The 6,424-nt window shown below is 44.1% G+C and overlaps 1 long non-coding RNA gene across 1 annotated transcript; it reads left to right on the top strand.

Moving 5' to 3' along the window:
• The first annotated feature begins 624 nt into the window (after positions 1-624).
• Positions 625-3,823, top strand: LOC103156091 (uncharacterized). The gene is made up of 3 exons (XR_478115.2): positions 625-896; positions 1,574-1,706; positions 3,721-3,823. It is a non-coding gene; the product is annotated as an uncharacterized LOC103156091 (long non-coding RNA).
• The last annotated feature ends 2,601 nt before the right edge of the window (positions 3,824-6,424 follow it).

Here is a 6,424-nt window from a genome sequence, read left to right as displayed (position 1 = left end):
TGATCTCTATCTAATTTTTTTCCTGGATATTTACTCTTCATTTTTCTTTCTTTTTTTTGGACAAGTAGTTAGGTTTGGGCAGGCGCAGAGACGAGACAGGGATTCGGAGAGCGTGGAAAGGGAAAGAAAGGGAAGATGGAGAAAGAAGGAAAAAGACGGAGAGAAAGAAGGAAAGAGAACGCAAGAATAAGAAAAATGGAAAGAAATAAGGAAGGAAAGAAAGAGAATAGAAAGAAGGAGAGAGGCATGCAGGCTGTCCTCTGCTCGGCCGCGGCCGTCCAAGCGGCAGGAATGGAGGGAGACAGGAACTGAAGCCCGTCAGCTCCTCCCTCAGGCGCCTCGGCCTCCCAACTACAAGTCCGTGTTTTAGCGAACCATATGTTCCCCCGAACCCCCCATCCAGAAAATAAACAAGTCAGGAAGCCATGGCCGCAGGGAAGTCTTGTTTCACTGCTTTCATTCCCGAACACTCACTCCACTTCCTGCAGACTCAAACTGCTCTGGATGAACCATCAGCAAGATCTGAGGTTTCCTGGTTTCCACGCATTCAAGAGAGAAAAGGAACAAAAATATTTCAGGGTTTGACCTGCATGTCAGAACGTCACAGGATGTAAATGTCGTCTTCTTCCACCTGCAGATCGTCTCCTTTGGAGCTGCAGACGAGACAGGAGGTCAGGAGGTCAGGAGGACTTCAGGAAGTCGGACTGCTCACCGTTAACAGAAGGAAGGAAGGAGAGAAAGAAACAGGAAAGAAACCAAGAAAAAAGGAGAAGAATACGTTTATTCCTGTTGGTGTTCCCACGCTGCACTGAAACTTCCTTATTTTTCAATTCAAACAGACTGAAGTTGGAGAACCTCCTAAGAGTCACTTTTTGATTTTCCACCTGCTGATCCAGGTGTGTTTCAGACACCTGTTGCTTTAAGAACCAGGTGAGACCTGGACGCCGTCAGCAGAAACAGACATTTTACAGATCCAGCATCCAGGTTTCAGACACGACTAACAGAGACCTTTAAGCTGTAGGAGCCTGTTTCAGTCGATAATTCTTTAAATTTGATAAAATCACCTTTAATGCCAATAAGTGAAATAATCTGCCAGTGGAACTGGAACTGTCAATATTTATGAATTATTGACATAAAACAAGCTGTTATATCTTGCTGAAAAGTTCTTTGTAAATTAGTTTTGTCTTAATCCAAGTGTGCTCTGTTAGTTGTACTAAACTAGACGAAACACTTGGTAAAATGTTGTTTTTACAGTGTTGATGAGAACAGATGTAGGAGGTTTTTTCATGAAAATTAGATAAAATCACCATATATTTACCAGTAATTGTTTGCGATCATCTAATTCTGATTAGAAACCTGTTTGTTTTTCTAAACGTTGGTGATTTTATCCACAACCAACAGGTTTCGTGTTGAAGCAGACTGAAGGTTCAGGGTCTGAAATCAGAAACATTTCTAGTAATAATCAGTAAATGAAACTCTGCGGTTGCAGATCCAGTTCATTGAAACGTGTGTGACAGATGGGCGGGGCGGGTGTTCGGGTTCTGCAGAGCTGATCGGTTCTCCCTCTGGGCAGGAGAAAGAGTCCGGACATGGACAGATGTGCCGAAGGCCGGGCGTTGGCTCGCTCCGTTTCGGGCTCCCTCAGGGCCCGGTACTCACTGACCGCGGAGCGGCGGCCAGTTGGCGGACTCAACTTCCTCACAAAGGTCAGTCATCAGCTGCCAGTTCCAGCCCAGAACATCAGCTCATTCCTGTGGGCTGGACTGGACTCTGAACCGAAACCCTCACCGGGTTCAGTCCGATTCCTCCTGTGTTTGTAATTTGGGTATTTCATTGCAGCAAAATTCACTATTTTTGATGGAATGCTTAAATAATCTGAATTAACTTAATATTGACTTTTTTGAACACTAAATCATGTTTTAATTAACATTTCTGAGATGAATTAAAAAATTTCAAAGTTTTTCCTTATTTCTTATAAACTTCTAGTTCCACTGGCGCCGTTACCTAGTAACCCTAGCCAAGCCCAGCCGTTACCTGGCAACCCAGTTCTGGTTCCAGTGGCAGATTATTTCACTTATAACTCAGGAAAAATGGCTTGTTACAAGTGAAATAATCTGAATTTTTGGCTTAAAACTAGCTTTTGCCATGTAAAATGTACTTTTTTGAGTTTTTAAATCTGTTTAACATTACTGAAATTATTAATTTCTGAGTTTTAACTCTACACTGTAAAAACATAAAATTAGTACACTTGATATATGGCTAAAGTCGTGCTAGGCTAAAGATTTTAAATAATGTGCAACAATTGTATCTTGTGTTTTTTATGTCGCTTGTTCCTCTCATTCATTAACTTCCTGAGCTTACATATGAAGTTTCTTCAGCACAAAATGAGGATTAAATATGCAGTTCTCACAGACACACCAGCAGTTGAGTTGAGTTTTTGTTACCCAAAACTCTTTTTCCATGAAGCCCGGAGGTCCAAATGTGATAAAAATATCACTGTTTTGCCAAATATCCATGTAAGTGTTGAGGCGTTTTCTCCTTTCACAGCCCTGAGCCTTCCTGAAGACCTGAGGGCAGCTGAGAGTTTGGATGTTTCAAAAAGACAGAAACATCTATTCACATTCGCTTTAATTTATAGCTTTTTGTTATGTCCTTATTTCAAATCATAACTTTATAGACCATATATTATCACTTGTTTAATAAATCTGTTTTTTATACATATTTTGGTGATTTAAGTTAATAATAATCTCAGCAAGTACAATCATGTCAGTTTAATAATATGTTCAACAAAACAAATTGAGTTTGCAAAAATAAACTTCTCAGTCCGTCACACTTATCATTGCTGCTTTAGGTTTAGCACAGCTAACATTTTAGCTAGCAGTGTTCACTGCTGGCAGCAACACATTTAAGCCAATATATGTTGCTGCAATAGAAGGTTAGCATTAACATTGATGAATTTAGCACTTTAGCATTAGCTTCTGATAAATACCGTGTTGTACTTTAGCATTAGCGTAACTAAAATTTATGATTAGTGCTGTAGGGGTTAGCATGGCTAACTTTAGCCGTGCTTGCAGCCCATGACATCATGTAGCTGCAGACTGAGCCTGAATGGAAATCCACCTCCACAGTCTCCTGTGGACATTTTGAACAGTGATCACCACTTTATAGATTTTGCTGTCATTGATTTTGTCAGCAGAAACACATGGACACACGGTTAGCGACATGACAGCCTGTCTGCTCCATTGAGCCATCACTGACCTTCCCTGAATTCAGACTTGCCAAGCCAATTGACCAAATCGCTGATCTTTAAGAGGAGCGGGTTGAGTGGCACTAAACGCGCGCACACACACACACACACACACACACACACACACACACACACACACACACACACTTCACCCACCTCACTGTGTAATCAAGGAGGGAGGCAGGCAGGACTCTGGGTCACAACAGCGACAGTAATGAGAGGCGACAGCTCCTTGGCGCTCGAGGCAACGACCAGCTCGGCTGTCGAGACCGCGGAGCGAGTCCGCCAGGCACGCACTGAGGCAAGGTTTGCTGATTTGGGAGGGAGATGGAGGGAGGAGAGGGGGCGAACTGGGACGGAGCTGGTGGTACAGATACACTGAGTCGATGCTAAAACGCAGATCTGATGTCATAGAAACACATTTCTTCTAATCATCACTTATTATCTGATGTATTTATACCGTTTATCAGCAGCAGGGATGTCAAAGCTGCAACACACAAGCACAACGTCTGACATGCATCCTGAGCAAGCGGTGGAGCCCTGAGGCCGCCGCGCACGGCGCTGCTGACCCCTCCCTCTCCGCCTCCTCCATCCTCCTCTGGAAGACAGTTTAACTTCTGTCATTTTCGTGAAGCAAGTGAGTCAGTTTCGCTGCGACGAGAGGATGTGACAGGTTGGTAATGGACAGGACAAAGAGGGGACTTATGAAGTATTAGTAAACCTTAATAATTCACTAAACGGAAGACCCCAGGAGGCCCCCACTGGCTCCCATCCTGGCTCCGATGTTTTCTGGCTGTCAGCGCCAGATCATGATGAGAGATGATGCCAAATCACTGACCAGATAAAGAAAACCTCAAAAAGATTAAAAATGCTCTTTAAGCAACATTTCATGCAGTAGCTTTGGTTTATCTAATGATATGTCAAAGTTGTAATACGTTCCAAAATGTAGGTGGAAAAATAATCTGTGCATTTAGTTTTTTTTTTTTGTTTTTTTTTTTGCCATTTCAAGATTTAAAAGACAAAAAAAAAAGGCTGTTTATTTAAGACAGATGTTTGAGTCAGGATTTAACAAAACTTAACTAAATCTGGCAACCAGACCTGCAGTCACAAAGTTGGGAAAATCATTTAAAACCCAAAGATCTGCAGCAAAGAGCAGCATCTGTAGTCACAAATAAAAACCATTAGATGCTGCGTTCATGCTAACTATTCACACCAGTCCTGTTTAGCTTTAATCCGTTTTGCGTAGGAAGAACGGTTCGTTTGGGGAAATGTGAATGCTAATCGAACTCTGGTTCTCCAAACCTCAGTCTGGGTTTGGTTAAAGTGAACTCTGGTTCGGTGTGAATACATGCGAGACCGATCCAAAAGCAGGAAGTGGACTTATACTACCCAGTTCAGCAGCAAGGCAGTTCAGAGTGCTTTACATCATAAAACCAACATACATTACATTTTGCCATTGTCAAGATCATCATTATGCATTGAATATGTTGGTCAATGTTTGAACTCTGAACTCTAAAAGGTTTAAACCAAATTCTGCTGAAGGCGCCAGATAAGTTTGGGAAACCCTGGTTTATTGGTCACCACTCATGTTTGTTTATTAAAAGATGCTCAGAGCCTCTTTGTTCCTGTCTGCAGATCGCTCCTTCTACAGTCCCCACCTTGTCACATGTAGCTTCTTCTGCAGCCGCTGACCACCAATTATCTGTGATCAGAGTCTAGCTGGTCGCGATTAGACCGAGTGGTGGCCTGGAGGGACACACACTCCGCTTCCCAGCTGCTCCATCACCAACCAGAGCCGGTTCTCTGCGCTGTGACTGGCAGCCCAAGTCATTAGATCCCTGGACGCCCCCACTGGCTGCTCTTTTTGCTCCCCTTTGTGTGTGGTGGTGATGGTACTGGAGATTACAGCGCAGCGGTGACGAGTGTCAGTACGGAGCCCCGGTCCAGTCTGTTGAGGTCCGGTGTGACAGCGCCGCGTCCTGACCCCCACAGCCACTCCTAAGTGCCCTGCCTGCATCGCCTCCAGAGACGCAGAGGGTGATGGGGCCCGGCACCGGAGGGGCCGCCCTGGCTGGTGCCTTTGCTGGTGGTCTCTGTGGCCTATTAGTGTCTTGCTATGGGCCTGTCAGACTGACAAAACAGGGGCCTGTCAAATTAAGTAGAGGCTGAATATCGGAGATGTGTATTCAGACGCAGCGAGGGGACGCGTTGGGGAGGAGTGAGCAGAACCAGGATGAGGAAACCACCGGTGCTAATGTCGACGCTAAGTGAGAGTGACAGTAGGCTAGCTGATCGGCGAAGGGAAAACGCAGAAGCAGAAAGAGAGACAGAGAGCTGGAGTGGCGCTGGTTGATAATGGTGGTGTGGTTGTCCTGAGGAGACTTGTTAAGGGCCCGTCCAGACAGAACCAGACAGCTACCGTTCCCAGGGATCTGAACCCAGGTAAAGCGCTCCAAGTTTGGCCCAAACAGCTCGGAGTTACAGCACTTCCACTTAATGAGATCAGCAGCAGCCAATCATCCCAAAACACAAAACCATTTAATGGAACAATGACGGTTTCCTCAGCCGGCCTGCGAGGCTCTGCTGACTGTTTGTCGCTGCACACATGAAATAACAAGCATTTACCTGGGCACCAAAGGCAGTTTTAGTTTGTTCTGTTGTGTTTTAATACACAATTAAACCGGCTCTGCTTTCTCTATATTTACCTCTGGAGGCAGATTTGATGCAGATGCTTCAGGCCACTGTGAAGACATGCAGTTTATCTGCTGTTTATAACGATCAGGAGGACTCTTTAAAGGGACAGTCATGAATTTTCTAAGTGAGATTATGTGAAGTTTTTATCAGCAGTCTGTAGGGATCTGCATAGAAAAACAATCAGATTGGTAGACGTGAGATTTAACACAAACTTCATGTTCAAAGATGAATATCTTCCAGGATTTTATTGTTGTTTATGTGATATTTGGCAATGAAAATCACTAGTTTTGTGATTCTACTTTAAAGATATTTGCAAGGATTTTTGTCATTTTGGCACTTAAAGTAAATACTGTAGCACAGAGGTTCCCAAACTGTGGGGCGCGCCCCCTAGGGGGGGCGCGGGAAGTCGTCTGGATGGAAAAAAACAAAACAAAACATGAACACTGTATGCGCTGGGTTTTTACCTTAGAATGGCAAACTCTC

This window comes from Poecilia formosa, unplaced genomic scaffold (assembly GCF_000485575.1).
Source record: "Poecilia formosa unplaced genomic scaffold, Poecilia_formosa-5.1.2 Scaffold463, whole genome shotgun sequence".
Lineage (NCBI taxonomy): Eukaryota > Metazoa > Chordata > Actinopteri > Cyprinodontiformes > Poeciliidae > Poecilia > Poecilia formosa.
The sequence above is the reverse complement of the archived record's forward strand: the minus strand, read 5'-3'. Positions and strand labels throughout refer to the sequence as shown.